The sequence below is a fragment of the Neophocaena asiaeorientalis genome, unplaced genomic scaffold, assembly GCF_003031525.2.
Source record: "Neophocaena asiaeorientalis asiaeorientalis breed wild unplaced genomic scaffold, Neophocaena_asiaeorientalis_V1.1 scaffold5, whole genome shotgun sequence".
Classification (NCBI taxonomy): domain Eukaryota; kingdom Metazoa; phylum Chordata; class Mammalia; order Artiodactyla; family Phocoenidae; genus Neophocaena; species Neophocaena asiaeorientalis.
In genome coordinates this window covers 12,906,146-12,925,687 of record NW_020174698.1, presented here as the reverse complement: position 1 = coordinate 12,925,687, position 19,542 = coordinate 12,906,146, and the positions used below count along the sequence as shown (strand labels likewise).

Here is a 19,542-nt window from a genome sequence, read left to right as displayed (position 1 = left end):
GAGATGAAACAAACACTGTATAGAATCAACAAATTAAACACTACAGAGCAAAACAAATCAGTGAGCTTGAAGGCATAGCAACAGAACTATTAAAACAAACAGAGACATAAAGACCAAAAACAAATGAACATCAATGATATATGGGACAACTTCAAGCAGCTTAAGCATATGAGTTAATTGGAATCCTCAAGAAGGGGTGAGCAGAAAAATTATTTGAAGTAATAAATGAAATGTTTCTAACCCAAGAAGTGCAATGGACCTGAAGTGCACAAAACATGAGAGAAACTATACCAAAAACATCATAATAAAATTACTTAAAATCACTGGTAAAGGGCTTCCCTGGTGGCGCAGTGGTTAAGAATTCGCCTGCCAATGCAGGGCACACAGGTTCAAGCCCTGGTCCGGGAAGATCCCACATGCTGCGGAGCAACTAGGCCCGTGCGCCACAACTACTGAAGCCCACGCGCCTAGAGCCCGTGCTCCGCAACAAGAGAAGCCACCGCAATTAGAAGCGGGCGCACCGCAACGAAGAGTAGCCCACATTCGCCGCAACTAGAGAAAGCCCGCACGCAGCTATGAAGACCCAATGCATCCAATAATAAAATAAATTTTAAAAAATCACTGGTAAAGAGAAACTCTTAAAAACAGAATAAAAGACATTTTATACATAGGATGAAACAAAGCAATTCCTTTAAACTATGGGGGAAAAAAATTCTGTCAACCCAGAATTCTATATCAAAGTCTTCCTTTTTACTTAAGGAAAGGAATCTTCATTAAATAGATTGAAATCAGGAAAGCATGGGTCTTGTCTGGTAAATCTTTAACATGACTGATTGCAGTCACTCCTTCTTTCCAGAAGTTAAGGAGAGGGTCAGTGTGTTTAGAAAATCTACTCACTCCTCACAGGAGAACCTCAAATGGTTGGAAAAGAAGAAAAAGATGCAGAAAGGGGATAGGCTTTATTTATTTTAAAATTTTATCTGGCACTGCATCTAATAAGGAGAATCATGGCTAAGATGCATCTAATCCAAGATACCCAGTGAAATGTTAATGATAAAGATTATATTTCAACCCTTAAAATACTTTAAATTAAGGAATACATTTTTTTATTGTGATCTGCCTTAGATTTATGGGCTAACGTTAATTTTTATAGCTTTTTGAACTCCTGTACAGTGTAAGGAAAATTACCAAAAAAAGTGTCCCAATTGGGTTAAGTTTAAGTTCTCAGTTCTTAAGGAAATTTTTAAGAGGCTAGCCTTCAAATCCAAATACCCCAGGAACATCTCAGAAGCTTCCTTTTTTAGAAGATTCCACCCACCCTAAATTCTTTCAGTGATGTTAAATTAGAGTTTTCCCCAAATCAAAAAAGACCCAACGTATAAGACAGCTTAGCATTCATTATATTTATCCATAGTTATTGCATAATTCAGGACCATAATAAATATCTACTATGAATAATATTATAGATATTATGAAAATTTTACTGGAGTTCTGATAAAATGTATATTTTCTAATATACTAAGAGACAATTTTAGAGACACCAAGATCCCCTATGTTAGAAGTTATGAGTTAATTTTTTAATTTTTATGATCATCTAATCTTAAATCATGCATCTCTGATTTTATGAATCTGTGCATGGAAGCAATTCATATAAAATATATTAAAATGTTTTCAACTATTTCTTATATATGTTGTTAAAAATAAAGCTTATTTGGGCAAATAAATTACCACATACTGGTGAATCACAAAGGTATCTTTGTTAACTTTTAGACTTCTGTAACATTTTATTCTTTTGCCAAGTGTTAAATTCATTATATTGAACAAAGGAGGGAGAATGGTTGATGTTTTTGTGTGTAATTATATAACTATGAGCAGAAAGGTGAGAATTTACTTATATATTCATGCAAAAATAGTTACTGAATGCTTACCCTGGACCAACCACCTGTCGATGCTGTGCCACTGCTCAATAGCTAGCAATTTTTAAAACTAATCATACATCATTCAGAATTGTCTCATTTATTGGAAGAAATCAGAAAGTACTATTATGGAATATAAGAGCTTCATGCTAAGAAACATACAGTATAATTAGGAGGAATTAATACACATGAAAAGGCTTTAAGGATGTGGCAAAAACTAAAGAGAATAATATTTTAATTTAAAATTGCTGTACTCCTCAAACACATGGAAGAAAGGCTATAAAATTTAGATAGTAACTTGGCACATGTTTGAATGAATTGATCAGGGGTGGAAAAAAATTCATCAGTAGATCTCCATCAGTAGATTATTTGTGAACAGGAGTTTGAAGAAATTAAGTGACACTGCTTAAGAGTGGAAGATAGTAAAAAACACATCCTCCTGCACCAGTTATGAATGTTGGAATGAGAAAGTCACAAGGAGTGGCAAGTGGATTAGCGTATCTGGAAAACAGGATTTGTACTGGAAAATGATAAGAACAGAAATGAGATAGAGATGGGCGGGTAAAGTGTTCTAAACGTTGGGCTGAGGAGTTTGAATTTAATAAGGAAGCAAATTCAGAAACTTAAGAGAATTTTAGAGCAGGGCAATCCTTTAGTCCTAACCTTCCCTTCAGAGAAAACTGCCTTTACTGAAATTTTACACCATCAGTGGCATTGCCACTTGGGATTAGAACCCAAGATTCTCAGTGTTCTTTTCATATACCCTGATACTCTGCAAAGGGATGCCCCATTGACCAGGAACAGGAGAGATGTGTGAGTACAATGATAATTTGGAATACTTTCTTAGGATATTTCTACTTTAAATACTAAAAGGAAAGCAGTCTCTTCCTTTTCCTCTGCCTCTCACGCTACAGCCTCTGATCTCCTGAAAGCCAATTGTGCCACATTCTTTTCAATGCCCAACCTCTCCCTTGGTGGATGTGGGTCTGTGGCATCATTTCTGTCACACGACAGGAGCAGGGTCAACAGCGGGCAGCTCAGGCTCCACTCCCTTCTGTCATCTGCCAGTATATTACCCAAGCTTGATCTCAGGGCAACTTCCTTAGAGGCCACCCAGAGAGGGATGTTGCTCTTATGGGCTCCAAACTTCAGTGTAGCTGTGCTGCTGCCCCACTGCCACCATCTAGGATCTTCTCACTGGCAACACTTAGAAAATAATGGATGGAATTTATGGTTCCTGTTCTGTCATGAGCAGAAGGGAGCAAGGCCCAATGAGTGTGATGCCTTTTAAGGAGAGCTCCATTTGGCTCCAGCTACTCAGCTAACTCTCAGAGCGCCTGCCAGATGGAGGAGGAGAATAAAGTTAACAGCACAGTTAGCACAGTAACACAGTTTCAACATTTCTTCCTCTCCCCACCCCCACCCCGAGGGTTAAGATTGTCCTCTACAAGGCATGGCTTGGGAAGCTAGCTGGGTCTCTGCCACAGAGGCACAAGGTCACTCCTCCGGTCCTTCTAAAGCTCATATTTATGGAGAGGGATGAAATGCGGTCATCCCATAAGCTATCCTTTTGTATCAGGGAAGCACATGTGTCCTCTGGAATGGATAGTGGCTGAAAAGAAGGAGTGGAGAATCTCATTTCCTCAGTTCCCTATAACCAGACTTGGCACGATCCAAGGTACACGACTTCTCTCCCCAGTCTCATTTTGTCCCCAAGGACAGATAGCTACCTCTAGGGATATAAAGTCTCTCTGGGCAGTGTTAATCTTCTAGATTTTGTATGTATTAAATTTCACAGCTGGAAAGCTTTAGAAACACTGGTACACTTCATATTATTATAAATACCTTGGTTTGCCAAACAGACCTGAAAAGTTATCAGATGCCAGTGTCATCCAGCCTGGCTCTTCCTGTGGCCTCAGCCAACCTCGCTCTAGTGGACTGAATGCTGGTCTCAGACTAGCATTCAAAAGGTATGTCCAAGTCCTAACCCCAGTACCTGTGAATGTAACCTTACTTGGAAAAGGGTCTCTGAGAATGTTATTAAGGTAAGGAGCTCCCGATGAGATCATCCTGGATTAACCTGGGTGGACCCTGATCCAAAAAGTGCCCTTGTTAGGAGAGGAGAATACAGACAGTAGGGAAGAAACACAGAGGATCTGTGAAGATGAAGGCAAAGATTGGAGTTATGCAGTCACAAACCAAGAAATACCAAAGATTACCTATAGCCACCAAAAGCTAAAGAGGCAAAATAGGATCCTCCCCTAAGGCCTTCAGAGGGGGCACTGCTCTGCCAACACCTTGATTCCAAACTTCTGGTTTCCAGAACGGTGAGAGAATAAAATTATGCTGGCTCAAATCACAAAATCTGTGGTAATTTGTTACAGCAAACCGTAGCAAACTAATACACTACACAGACCTGGAAGAGGCTGATGCGGACTGCTGACTGCCTCTCCCACCCAGGTCTCAGCTAGCCTGCCCTAAAGAGAGGGAACCTAGATGTTATTGGAACCTTGCAGCCACACCCCTTCTCCCACCATTCTTGGTCTTTCCTCAAAACACAACCTCCTGCATTTAATCTCTCCCATAATTTATTCCTCAGAAGGTTGGTGCTACTTCTTGCTTCACCTACACTCCCATTTCTCCACTTCTTCTAAACAGGACTGGCTACATAATTTGTGGGGACCAATGCAAAATGCACATGTGTGGTCACTCGTTTAAAAATTTTTAAGAATTTCAAGGCAGGGACAGCAGAACATTAAGACAAGCACAGGGCTTTCTTAGAAGTAGAGCCCTGTCCTACTGCACAGATTGTAGTGCCATGAAGCTGGCCCTACCTCCTAAAATCCATCCTTTCTGACCTTGTGGAATCCTTGTTCAATATTGAAAAAATCCCTCCACCTTCATAACCTATTCACACAATGCTTCCTCCATTGTCTTGCTTTAGGTAAAAATCAGCTTTCTTCTGAGAATAGTTTCCTCTGGATCTCCCTCCAATGTAGACTGCTCATTATCTCACACCCTAGGACCATGAGAGCCAGTGCTGGCATCCTTGTAGCTCCCCAGTATTGCTTTTGAACCGTGCACCCCCTCTTACACCAGCCCTTGATCCATTTAGGCTCTTGTTCCCTGGATATGTACCTTCTGTCCCAATTCTGTACAGTCATCCACTCAGTTCCTGATCATTCCACCACAGTCATGAAAGCCTTTGGTGTCTGACTCATTCCTTCTCCACCCCATGGCATCCACCATTGGTGGCTTCGATGTCCATGTGGATAGCCTCTCCAATACCTTAGTCTCCAACTGCTTGATCTTCATTCTAAGGAGAACAGCTAACCTCAGCCACAGCTCTTCCATAACCCTGCCATTATTCTGCTACTAAATCCTTCAAGAAAACTATCCCCCCTCCTGACTACAACTTATTTTTCCATCTCTCTTATTTGATTGAGATTTGTACTTCTTTGCCTGCTTTTTCTCTCCCCTTTTATGTCTTCACTTATTTTCCCATGTAGTATTAAGTGAACCTCACAGCTCTGTCCTTCAACCATTCTCTTAAAAATAGCATCCAAGCTTTCTCCTTGCCTTTCCATCAAATCACTTGGCAAAATCCCCAAGTGGGATTAGTGAAACTTTCTGCATTTACAGTCATATATTTTACACAAATTCACAGCTGTGTGGAACTACTGCTATCACCAATTCCTGACTCAAAAGATTTTTTTTTTGTACTTATAGTCAGGTTTTTTGCTACCATTCCCAACAGCAGCTACTACAAACCTTCAGGCTCTACCTGATTCCTTCATCTTCCTTACTTTCACAGTAGAAATGAGAAGCTATCAAAAATCTTCAATCTACTATAAATAGACAAAAGCAAACTAAAAGTAGTGTTTTCTTAAGTCATTATTTTGTCTTAACTGAAGAAAATGAGGTTCTATTTATTCATTTAAAAACTGCTTACTAAGCAGCTATTTTGTACAGGTACTATTCTAGCTACCGAAGATACAGCTTTCATGGAGCCAACATTCAAGTGGTTCAGATGATTTCAACTATGTAACTTTAAAGTGCATCAGCGAGGGCTAACAGTTTTATCAAACCTGTCCCAAAATACAGGTTTTACAAGAAAAATTTTGTGAGTATAAGGAGTACAGTTTCAGAATTATAAAAATCCAATCATTGCACTGTAACTCATAAATCCAAATATTTTAGCATCTCTAACACAGGCTCTCTAAAATAAATAGGCTTTAGAATAATTTGCCTTAAATAATAATAATATATTTTATTATACACTTGAAATTACACTCAAGATATAAATAACTCTCAATCTCTTTAATTACTATTTGTATGACCATACAAATAACCATGTTTTTATAAAACTAAGTGTACCAGTGTCGGCATTTAGAAAAATCATAAGTTTTACTAACAAGGTATAATTTAAAGACTATCAACCTTAAAGGCAGGAAGACTTGAGCTCAGAAACTGACTTGAAGTCTTCCTAGCGATTTCACTTTATTCAAATGATTTAACCTTGCTGAGCCTCACTTTATTTATCTGAAAACAGAGGTGTTATTACCACATTGTGGGGGTAGGAATATTAAATAATTTAAAGAGCCTAAGGGTAGCACCACTGGCAGACACATTAAATAAAACATCTTTCTATATCACATAGCCTATGAAAACATGGGAAGTAGTCAGTAGGGAAATGGCAGGTGTTATAGACTTGGGTAGGAAGTCAGAGCACAGTATCTGTGAACATACTGGTGTTAAGCAGATTTTGGACATTAATAATATCTTTCAGGAAACCAGAGGGGATCTCAGGACTTCAGTGAGGAGAAACCACCTTCTCAGGAAGCAGAGAAGAGCACCTTAATTTTAAGAACAGTATCGTCATCTCTCTATTATGCTTTCTAAAAGACACAAAGAGACCTTAATAGTAAGGACTTCATTTTTCTTAGTGAGAACCTTGAAGTGAAACTCGATAGACGTTGATTTCTGCTTTTCTTTGTCCAAAAGTTGTCTACATTGCACATGGCTTCTCAATCTGTTAAAATGATGCGTTAAAAAAACCACGAATACCCACATTCCGGGTGCAGATAGGAAAACCATGCACATTCTTACCTTCTCCAACGAGCCACGAGTAAAGTGCAACCTTAGGACACTTGGAGCACAAACGCTCGGGGGCGCGCACAAATGGGTCAGAGGGTCTGCAGAGGAAGCCTCCGGGAGCAGGGAGGGACGCGAAATTCCCTCAGTCACATCAGGTAAATTCTTAGTAGAAACTTAATCCTCCCCCAGGGGAACTGAGAGTGGTAGGCGAGGAGGGCATGGGTTCTGTGATGATTTCTGATTAATTGTTAACGCGCACGCAGGAAAAAGAACGCTGCCCAGGGAGCCAAAAGACAAGAACCACCGTCGCGCCGGCCCCGAGAGCCCCTTGGCGGGAGTGGCTGCACAGAGAGCAAGACCCGGGTGGGGGAAGGGGGGAGGGGCCCCGCACGCTCGGGGGCGGGTCCCGGCAGCCGCTCTCTCCGCCCCCGGAGTAGCTGCCACTTCCTGGCTGCGCCCCAGCCCAGCAGCTCAGACGCGGTCGCACCCTCGTGGACGGTAGAGGCGGCAGCGAACTAGAGCCCGCGTCGCAGTTCGCGGCCACGTAGAGGCCGGGCGAGCCCGGGCACCGGGACCCAGCCCAGGCTCGGCGAGCAGCTCTGCGCGCGGCTGGTACGTACGTGGTGAAGGGGAGTCCGAAGTGGTGGGGGTCTCTGGAGCGAAGATGGAGGGAAAGGACTTGGGCAGTCAGGGGAGACTGAGAGAGCGAAGATGTGGTTATAGCAACTTTCCTATTTTCCGGCCAGTCCGCACGAGCATGGGGGGAATTCAAAGTGGACGCCTCTTTGGCCAGAGCGACCACATCATTTAACATGCAGAGGTACTTGCGGAGTGGAAGGGGACGCTCAGGCCAACAAGCGTAACCAGGGAGGTCTGGTCACCTCTTTTTGCCCACTGTGCCCTGAAGCTGGACATTGGTGATATCCTCTCATAAGTTGCTGAGCCTTCGCCTCTCGCACGGGCAATGCCACGTCGTTTCCCATGGACTGCGCGTTCCCAGCCCCAGGCAGCCGCTCGCGGCCGCCGGGTCAGCAGAGACCAGTGTTCTCGCCGGCTCTGCCCGCGTCGAGCTGTGTGGCTTTAGCCCAGTCACCTCATCTCACCAGTCTCCATCCATTATTTGATAAAACATGGGAATGATTAGATCGGGTCAAATCAAGAGTTCTCTGCAACTACTGGGTTTTCACTGAGCCTAGGACACCGGCCGGCAGCCAGGGAGGGACGGGAGTGCAGTGTGGTCGCAGGGGCTCAGGAGATGGAGGGCGTGGGTCCTGACTGCTGATGCCATAGCAACTCGTTGCCTTCAGGGGGAGATGACCCCAATTTACCAGCTGTCCTGACTGGCAGCCCCTGACGAGTGAGGCTGAGATGAACGGGCCAGTTTCATCTTCGTAGAGCTCATCCCAGGGAACACATCCGAACACGGTTTCTTTGGAAGAGCGCTTGGTACAAGTGGGGCACACAGGAAACACTAAGAAAACAGAAACCAAAAAAAAAACGGCAGGTGAAATTATTAGAGTCTGTGCAGGACTGTAAAATGGAGATTCGATGCTGATGACCAGTTAAACATTCAACTAGAAAAACTAAATACTAAAACACTCATATTAATGGTTTGGATACTGAAAAAGTATGGATTAGAACTACTGTTGAGTATTGCATTTCTCTTGGTGTACATGTAGATTCAAAATCCATCTGTCCACTTCATCTCTTCACAAAATGGCTTTCTTCTTATTGACATTGCTACACATAAAAAAATTCCTTCTGGGATTTAATATTCAGAAAGCTCAGAATTTGGATTGTTAAAATGAGATCTGATGGCCATAAATCTCACAGGAAGTGCTGTAATGGCGTAGGTTCTGGATCAAGGTTAGTTAGACCAGCAATTTGAAAACCTTGTTTTCCTGTAGTATGTCAGGTGCTGGTCAATAACCCTCTGCTGACACTATGTTAAGGGAGTTCATTTTCTAAAACAGTGTTTTGGAAGATCAAATGATTTAATTTTGAAGCAAAGTATATATTAGAAAAAAGTTTGCAAAAAGTTTTTAGTAATTGACTTTTTAGTTTTATCTTTACCACAACTTTCTTCAACAAAATATCAAAGACTAATGTAATACCTTATGCAGGATATTTGAAATTGTGTCAAATTTCATTCTTTGTTAAAGAATTTTCTCTCCTCTTTAGTCAATTTTAAACTAGAAGTTTAAATTTCTAGAAATTTACCCCTTTCAATGATTTTTAAAGAAATTTGCCAAGTTGTAAAACCATCACCATAATTCAGTTTTAGAACATTTTCATCACCCCAATAAGATCCCTCATGCCCATTTATAATTACTCTCTGCTCAGCTTCAGGCAACCACTAATCTTCTTTCAGTATCTATAGATTTGCCTTCTCTGGACATTTTATATAAATGAAATCATAAAATGTGGGATCTTTTGTTTATAGCTTTTTTCACTTAACATACTGTTTTTGAGATTCATCTATATTGTAGCGTGTATCAGTATTTCATTCCTCTTTATTGTTGAAGTTTTCCATTGTATGGATATACCACATTTTGTCTATCCATTCGCCAGTGGATGGACATTTGGGTTGTTTTCAGCTTGAGGCTATTGTGAATCATGATGCTAAGAACATTCACATGCAAGTCTTTGTGAGTACATGTTTTCATTTCTCTTGGATAGATATTTAGCAGTGCAATTGCTGGGTTGTATGATAAACGTATGTCTAACTTTTTAAGAGCAGTATAGAGTGAATTTTATGTAGAAGTTACGTATTTACAAAATTTAGAAAATTCTGGAGAAATAAATGTTTCTTACTAGATCATATATGATTTGATATATACATAGAGAGATGGTTGGACAGGAAACGCTTTGCTTCCTTTCAAATTTAGAGCTCAGATATAGCAAACAAATTTGCAAAAAAGTGTAACATTTCTCAGAAATAAAATATTTCTAAAGACAGGTTTTTTTGGAGCAGTTTTAGATTCACAGCAAAATTGAAAGGAAGGTACAGATTTCTCAAATACCCCCTACCCCTACACACGCATAGCCTCCCTCACTCACCAGACTGGTATGTTTGCTACAATAGATGAACCTACGTTGACAAATCATAATCACCCAAAGTCCGTAGTTTATCTTAGGGTTCACTCTTGTTGTTGTACATTATATGGCTTTGGACAAACACATAATGACATGTAGTCATCTATCATAGGGAGTATTTTCACTGCCCTAAAAATCCTCTGTTCTCTGCCTATTCATCCCTTCCCCCAGTATCTTTTTTTTAATGCTAAATGAGAGTAAATCAGGCTTAATTAAGACTAAATTTCCTGCAGTCTCCATTGAGAATGGGAAATAAAGCAATTTGAAAATCGTATTTTAGGATGTTTATGAGACTCAGACCTGAATGGCTTGATAGTAAATTCAGTGGTTTTCCATTCCTTCAACACAAGATTTTAATTGAGTTAGAAAAAAAAATTCCTTTCTGAATATCAGAAAAACCCTATAAATCCTATGATAAAATAAGCATCCATAATTATGATGCCACATAATTCTTCTAGGTACTAATTAAACATATTTTATTAGATATAGAGATCTAAGGCCCAAGTTTAAGTGATTGACATGTGCAAAAATCATGTATTAGGGATAAATCCAGGGCTCCTATCTGTTTTAAAACTTCTGTGGTTAGTACATGCTCTCTGAATCCTGTTGGTCTTAGTAATTTTTATATTAATAGGATCAATGTACTTTTTATAAGTCATTAGCAGTTAGTGACATTACATAAAGAGAATACTTGAACATACCCAGAAAACCAAAGTGGTTATTATTATTTTTCTTTTTATTGGAAGTACAATTGACTTTGAGAAATCAAATAGGTAGTCTACTTTATACTCAAGTGGGATATATTTTTCATTCATGCTCTCAAAGGCAAATAGCAGTTTTATGCATCTGTCCAGGTATAAAGCATGCTACGGACTTTATAAATCAGAGTAGACATGTGTTCTCCAATAACGCCTATTCTTAAAAAGTGATGCTGTCCAAGAGTTGGGTGCTTGGTTGGAAAAGAAGTTCAGAGCTGTCTATATAAGAATAAAGCAGTTCACATTTGTACATGTTCCTGAATAGGAGGAAGGAATCTCACCTAGGATCCTGGATCAGTTAAAATAGGATTTCTCAGACTGGAAAGTGGGCCAAGGGAATAGAAATACTTTAAGACTGTGTAGTCTGGAGCCAACACAGCCTGAACACTTGTTTGGGGGAGCAACAGCAGAAGCGTTTATAGACAATATAAATGGAGCTAAATGCCTTCCTCTATCTCCTGGATTCTGCCTCCTCATAGCCCCTATTTCCTGCTAAGCCCTAAAATCTACTGTGCTGATGAAAAAGAATCCCCTTTGGGAGTGTGGAAATAAGCATGGTTAACTGTAAGTTTTCACTTTTTGGGTGAAGGAAAGGAAGAAACTGAGGTTCAGTGTGATAGTTTCAGGAATAAATTCGTGGAAGACAGGAAGGAGTTAAGCTGTCTTCCCAAACATGCTTATATCAAATGACTATGAAGTGATTTATTTCTACACTAATCTTTATGGGCTGGGTTAATATGTCTCAGAAGAAAACACTGTTCTTAAAATCAGTGTGTGTGTGTGTGTGTGTGTGTGTGTGTGTGTAAACAAGGATGGCTTATAACTCATGCAATTACATTCGTTTATTATTTTTGTATATTTTAAACATGAGAATAAGTACTTCTATCATGGGGCTTCTGGAGCCAGGTATAATATTAAATCTCAAAACACTGAAATAAGCACCTCTTGTCTGTCTTTCCCAAATCTAATAAAATCTATAAAAAGCTAGATTATAGATATAATGGATTTTGTTGCATTCTGAAGGTTTGTAAAGAATCTATCAAGTCAGGAGATGTTACAAAGGACAGGGCTTGCACACAAACCACTCTGCCTCTCAGTTTCTGTATCCCTGAAGAAGGATGTCTATCATAATTATGCTCATTGCAGTAAAGCAGCAGAACTTTTCACGGTAGTGAAAAATTAGAAAAACAAACAAAAAAAAGCAACTGTACATCTTTCTAACATGCCACGAAGCTGTATGTATATATCTATATATACTCTGGCAGCTTGGAGAAGATTGGATTTGAGGAGTACTGGACAGACTGTTGTAGCCCAAGCGAGAGGTGCTAGAGAGTGATTCAGGGATTAGGGATAAACAGGAGTAGCAGAGTCTAGAAATATTAGGAGTGGAAAATGATCAGGCTTGATGATAACTGGGATATGAATTTAAAGGGAGGTGGGAATGAAGGGTGGTTCTCAGCTTCTTGGCTTGAGGTTGAGGACCAGCACTATATACAAAAGTGGCAATAGAAGAATGAAGGCAGATTTGGTGGGTTTACTGGGTCGGATAATGTCTCCCTAAAATTCATGTACTTCCTGGAACCTCAGAATGAGACCTTATTTAGAAATAGGGTCATTGCAGTTGTAATTGGTTAATATGAGGTCATACTGGAGTAGGGTGGGCCCTTAACCCAGTATGACTGGTGTCCTTACAAGAAGAGAAGAGACACAGAAATGGAGACTCATAGAGGGAAGGCAAGCCTGTGACAGTGGAAGTAGAGATTGGAGTTATGCAGATGTAAGGGATTCCAAGACTTGCCAGCCACCACCAGAAGCTAGGAGAGAAGCATGGAACAGATTCTCCTGAGTTCCCAAGAAGAAACCTGATACCTGGATTTTGGATTGCTAGCCACTTGAAATGTGCCCATCTTCAGTATCAGTTGTAAAGATGGTTACAAAATAAGCAGTGTGATAACTTGGGCAGTGCATCCACGGTCCCTCTGCCACCAACCCAGCCATAGATATAAATGAGGTCATTTCAGGTTTTCCATTCATTTTGCACCATATGGGTTTGACAGTATGGGTATGGGACCAGTCTGCAACATGGGGGGCATAGTTTGTATTTGTTTGCCTCAGGGAGGAGTGGGAGAACGTTTTCAGGGGAAGTGGGGAATACTTTCTTCACAGGGTAGATCTGGGTCAGCTCTGTTCGTGGATTTTTGCCAAAGGATATTAAGCTTCAAGTAAAACCTGGCATAGGTTGTTCCAACTCTGAGAAGTCCATGTTTGGGTTCTAGGTTTGAATGCTTTGAAAGGAAATATAAACTTTTCAGGTGTAACTGCAAAATGGGAGGAAACAAAGCATTTTTTTTTACTCATAGATGCTTATTTTTACCAACTCTTTCAAAAAGTATCTTAATTTACCTAATTTGTTGAAAAATTTCATATTACCTGTCAATAATTATTATTGGTCCTAATAGCAAATTGGTTCAGTTCTTCACTTTGTGGGTTTTGTCTCAATGTAATCCACTTAAAATATGGATTAATGAAATATGATTCTGACTAAGGACAGCAGTTTCAGTTATATCTAAGGACATCTCAGATTATCTTATAAAAGGATTGTTAAAAGTTTACTTTATTAGTTAGCTTCTCTCCTGCAGATATTTTTTATCATAAAACGATCACACTATTAAGAACACTGAAAGATTTTAAAATTCCAATTCTAATATTCAAACATAATTGCTTCAGTATTGAGTATCTTCCAGTCTTTGTCCATTTGTAAGAATGTTTTTATATTAATGTAATAATGGTATGCAGTTTGTAAATTATTTTTTTCTTCTTAAAATTATTATTACCAGAATACAAATGAATAGGAAGAGCAAATTTTAAAAAATAACGTTTTTCTTATTATTCAGAGTGACCCATGAAATAGTTTTTGGCTAGATAAAATTTCAGCTCTTAAGGGTATGAAACAGAATTTTCCAGTTAGGCCACATTTTAATTTTGCTGGACCCTGTGGCAATCATCAGTTTAACACAGAAATAAGAAAAGGAAAACATCATTAAAATGCATTGCTTTAAATATTGGCAATGTTCAAATGTAGAATTCAGTTTTTCCAAGGACAATATATGCTTGCTATTATAAATTATTCACCAAGAATCACAGATGTGAAAATATAATCAGGTGATTTTTTTCTTTCAGTCTCATCCTTTTGTCAGCTCCCTATTATTACATTATAATGGGTTATTCCACATGTAATTTTTCTGGGTAGGTAATGTTTAACACTTAAAATACCACTAAGTTTTAAACTTTAAAGTTTTGAAATAGTGTTTCTGAGACCATACACATTGCAGTGAAAATCAGAAATATTCAGAATTGCATTAAGAGGAAAATAATGTCCACCTAAATTCCACCATTAGTTATAAAATTCTTTGCATATATGTAGATTTTTAAAAGAAAAGTGATATATCATATTCCCTTAGTATTTCATCTTACTATATCTTGTCAAGGTGCTAAATCATATTTTTAATGGCTACATAGTGTTCTATTAAAATTTTAACTAACCCCTATTGGCAAATATGCAGAATGTTCCCAAATTTGGTTGTATAAACAGTACCATAGTAGACAACTCTGTTTGTGATCTTTATACACTGTACATGGCTGTTTTATTAATCTCTTTGAATAGACTTATAGACATGGACTTGCTAGGTCAGTGGATATGCACTTGTTAACCATTTTTGACACATTTTGCAAAATTTCTTTCCAGGAAGCCTGCAGCAATTTATACTCAAAAATTTTACCAACATACTAATACTGTTTAAAAATTTTAAATTTAGAAATCAGTAGGAAAAGATACCTCATATTTGTATTTCTTTGATTGCTAATGAGGCCGAATATTTTTAGTTAGTATGTTTATTGGATATTTTGGATTTAGTTTTACGAATTGCTTTTTAGTATTCTTTGCCTGTTTTTAATCCTTTTTTGTTTGTTTCAAGAGCTTTTTATTCATTAGGATGTTAACTCTTTGTATGTCTGTTATGTTGCAATGCTTTAATCAGTTTCGTTTGTTTGCCATTAACTGTTTTAGGGAGCATTGCTTTGTAAAATCCTTAAATTTTGTGGATGTGAAAGCTGTCAATTTCTCCTCGCGTAGTTTCTGAGAAGGACTTTCCCCTTTAAACATATTCGTCTATGTTTTTAATAGTACTGTTGATGTCTTTTTTAATTTAAAGTTTTAATCCTTTAGAAGTTATTTTAGTAGGGGATGAAGTAGGTAATCTAATTTTATTATTAACATTTTTTCATCACTAGTCTTGTCTCAAATTCATTTGTTCTGTCATTGATTCCTTCCCCACTGATTTGAAATAGCATCCCATGCCCCTGCACCTCCTTGGAGCCCACCTCCTTATAACTGGCCCTATCATCCTGAAGTCCCACAGAATTCCCTCTCACATGCCTTCCTGGCCACCATTCCTGCACATGACTGCAGGCTCTTCAATTGCCTCCCTAAACTTCCTTGACCCACGTTTGTCACTCACCACCTCATCCCAGGAGGAAAAGGAATTCCACATCCCACATCATAGCTGCTAGCTCTTTCTAAATTCCCATGTTACCAGTTTTGGAACATGTAATTGTATTAGCCTTGCAAAACAGTTAATTTTCTAATGCTTCAAATCTCTGTTTTTATCGTTTGTCTGCTCATTTCTCCTCTCTGCCTTGAAACTTTGTTATGCTTTGTGCTGCCTCTCCCTGACCTAATCTCTGCTTTTTATTCTTCCTTCAAAACCATTCTGTCATGCCCTCTGGAACACCTGCTGAGTCCCAGTAAACTCCTCTTAACCTCCACTTTTTTCTCTAGCCCTGAATCTTGACTCTCCCAGGGGTATCCCACTTCCCCGTGAGTCCTTCCTGTTGGAGACTGCTGATTACTCCATAGGTCATGAATCTCAGGGTAGGGAAGTGGGACACATGTCCTCCATACACCCTCCCACCTGTAGACCATTGTTTCTCTACACTCTTATACTCATTCCTGTTCCTTTGAGCCATCTGTCTATGCTATCAACTACCATTGCTCATTCCTGTGATCTACTCACCACCTGAACAAACCCCTCCTTCAGTGAACACTCCAGCAACAGGTGTACAGTCATCTTCTCCCACCTGTCTCCTGTCCTCAATCTGGGTGACTTCATGTCTACACCCAATACCACAGCCTCTGTTTGTGACCTCCACAGTTTCAAGCGGTAGTCTTCTCTTTTACTTCCTTTCACCCAGCCCCTTCTGTAGTCACAACCTGGATTTATCATATGAAATTGTTCCTTCCTAAAATCTCAAATTCTGAAACTCTCTGGGCATAGCATCCTATATTTGTTTTTTTTTTTTTTACACCAATCCAAAGATTCACACCTACACTTGTCCTTTGGCTTCATTGGGATGGCCGATTCTTTGATCCATCTATTTTTTACTCTCCATGCTCTGATTGCTTGGAGTAAGATGTTTCTCAGTGGATTGCACATTTCCAATTAGTACAAGTCAGTGGAGAACCTAAGAATTCTGTGTGCTTACCACACTCTCCCCTACAAGTACAGCAACCTCAGAGCCTCACCACCACCTGCCTTGAGTGCTCTGTGACCTAATGACCCCTTATCTTCTTGTTTATGCAAATCACTGCAAGAATCTCTGTGCTCCCAAATAGCACGGCAACTATCCTGGTTTTTCTGGGACTGAGAGGTTTCCCGGGATGATATGTGGAGTAAGTCCTTGACTAAAAGACTCCACATTTTTGAAATTCCTTATTTTCTTTTTTTACATATTACCTGTCTTCATCATCACTTTCAAACCGCAAGCTGCCACTTCATCTGATGTACGTAATAGCTCTTACTGTTCACTCTCTTTATGACCTTTTGAATCTGTTGTGGGTTGAGAAAGTCAGATACCTGAGTGCATTAGTTAGGAATGTTACAGTTGCTCATGACAGCAAATCCACTTCAAATTGGCTTAAGGAGAATGGGAGAATTTATCAGATTTATGTAACCCAGCTTTCAGTCACAGCTTGATCTAGAGCTCACATTATTTTGTAAGGACCCTATTCCCTTCTACTTCTTGGCTCTACTCTCTTTCAACTTGGCTTCATTCTCAAGCTCTGCTTGGTGACAAAATTGCTATCAACAGCTCCAGGCCTAACTCCTCAAGTTTAAATTCAAAGAGAAAAAAGTGTCTTCACTTAGTAGCTTTGGCACCAGCCCTAAGGTGGACTAACTTGCACCACAAACCCAGTCTTTAAGCATTTGCTGGGTTGGAAAAACGTAATAATAAGCCCGTTGAGGCAGGTTTGTGTCACGTATCACTTCTGAGCCAGTCACTGTGGCTCAGGGCACTTAGAGCTTGGATATGTCAGGTCTGAGTCTCAACTTCATTCTCGGAAACAACGAATCACATGCAGTGACTATAGGAGGAAAGGCTTCTCAAGGGGAAATGGATGTTGGGCAGGCAAAATTTTTACTGTCCTCTAAATTGGTGACAAGAGGTTAAAAACAAACCAGAGGCATAAACAGGCTCTGATTAAATCTGTAGGACTGGCTTATAAGTAAAGACCGTGAATATTATTAGTGTATAGGTTTTACGGCATAGGTTTTATGACATTTATTTTGACTGAACAACATTTGTTAATATCCTGACTCTTGACTGTTGTCTTTGTAGTTAAGTTGCAAAATAAGTAAGATTTTTATAAATAAATTTTGTGTATTATAATCCTCTTTAATCATCATTAATGAATTTTATTTTAAATTCTACCTGTACAAATAATAATTTGAAGATTATTAATATTTAAGAAAGAAGAGAATATTTCTCTCTTACATAACTATTTTTGCAGCTAATATTTATGAAAACGTATCGACACATGATTTGGATGATAATAGTAGAGAAAAATAACTAAGCTAGAAATTAGAAAGCTTTGTTCTAAGGCCATCTCAGCTTTTAATTAGTCATGTGACCCTGAAGAAGTCTCTTAATCTCTTGAGATTTCAGTTTTTGTCAACATGATTACACCAATATGAATGGTGAGTTTTCAGTTCATCATGAGATCAATACAGTGAAAATACCACCTGTATTATTCTAAACAGAGCCTATAATTCCATATTTTAGTGCTATATGTACCCATTGATATTCAGGTTCTTTTCTGTGGTTGGTTATAGATATTCCTTATTTAAGTTTTTAATGAATTTTGGAACACAGTACATGCATCTCTGAGATGAATAGTTAACTAAATTCAAATAAACATCTATTAAAAAGCACCCTCCTGGATTCAGCTACTGTGTTTAGTGATATATTGCAAAGTGGAATGACACTCCATCTTTTTTTAAGAAGTTTAGGATTCTATCTGTTTGGGGGAGGTAAGAGAAAATAATATACATACCTTTCCTGCGAGGCAGACTGTAATAGGTACTAGGACAGAACTAAAAAAAAGCTGTGGGGTTTCAAAGAAGAAGAAGATAAACTTTGAAATTAATCAGAAAGACTTTAAAGGCAATGTAGTAACTGGGATGGTCCTTGAAGGACTGATAAAATTTCAATGAGTCGGCAAAGCATTCCTGATTGAGAGGACAGCATGAATAAAGGTACAAATACAGAAAAGAGTGAGACAGAGCTGTGTAGAATTTTAGGGGCTGGGTGGAAATTTTAGGGGCTGGGTGGAAAGATACATTGAGGCTGTAGTGAAGAATCTTAAGTGCTGGGATGAAAACTTTGGACTTAAATTTGTAGCTAATTTTTTTTTTTTTTGCGGTACTCGGGCCTCTCACTGCTGTGGCCTCTCCCGTTGCAGAGCACAGGCTCCGGACGCACAGGCTCAGCAGCCATGGCTCACGGGCCCAGCCGCTCCGCGGCATGTGGGATCTTCCCGGACCAGGGCACGAACCTGTGTCCCCTGCATCGGCAGGTGGACTCTCAACCACTGCGCCACCAAGGGAAGCCCCGGTAGCTAATTTTTATCCTTGAAAGTAGTAAAGAGTCGTATAATCTATGACTCTATGAATAAAAATTTATTTTGACAGGTGGTTTATGTGTAGGTAAATACAAGAGTTGTATACATTTTAAAAAAGAAACCAGTTAGAGAAGAAATGGTTATTAGCAGAATCTGTTAAAACAATACTAAAGAATTTTGGTTTATGGCCAATGCAATATAATGGCAAGTGGTTGTCCAACATAGGTAGCATATTTTTAAGTTGTATCAATAGCAGTATCTTATCCAGAGCAAAGGAAGTGACGGCCCAACTCTGTTTTTCCGTGGCCAAATTGTTCGGGATATTTTACTCTTACAAATAAATACACACACACGAACATTGATCAGGATGGTCTGTTATTGCAGAAGTGATGGAAGGAATAGTTGTAAAATGGAGATATTTCACTAGGAGAAATGAACACCTGGGAAAGTGGGCATGGAAATGTAGTATAACATGATGTATAAAGAAAGAGAAAAACAAGCACAAGCTTTGGAGTTAGAGCTCAGCTCTGCTCCTAATGAGCTGTGCTATTTTGGGAAAGTCACTTATCCTTTTGTAAACTGTTTCCTTTCCCACTCTCCTTCCCCTTAACCCCTCCCCCTTTCTCCTCCTCTTCATCTACTTCTTTTTTGTAGAATAAAGATGATACTATTTACCTGCAGTTTTATTTTTTGATTAATGATTGTCAAGTACCCAGCA

General features: G+C 39.2%; 1 protein-coding gene across 1 annotated transcript in view; it reads left to right on the top strand.

Moving 5' to 3' along the window:
* Positions 1–7,493: 7,493 nt before the first annotated feature.
* Positions 7,494–19,542, top strand: part of PKIB (cAMP-dependent protein kinase inhibitor beta) — a 100,562-nt gene continuing 88,513 nt past the window's right edge. Inside the window, exon 1 of the mRNA XM_024759049.1 lies at positions 7,494–7,625. The gene's annotated coding sequence lies outside the window, so the exon portion shown is untranslated. The remainder of the gene's footprint in view (positions 7,626–19,542) is intronic.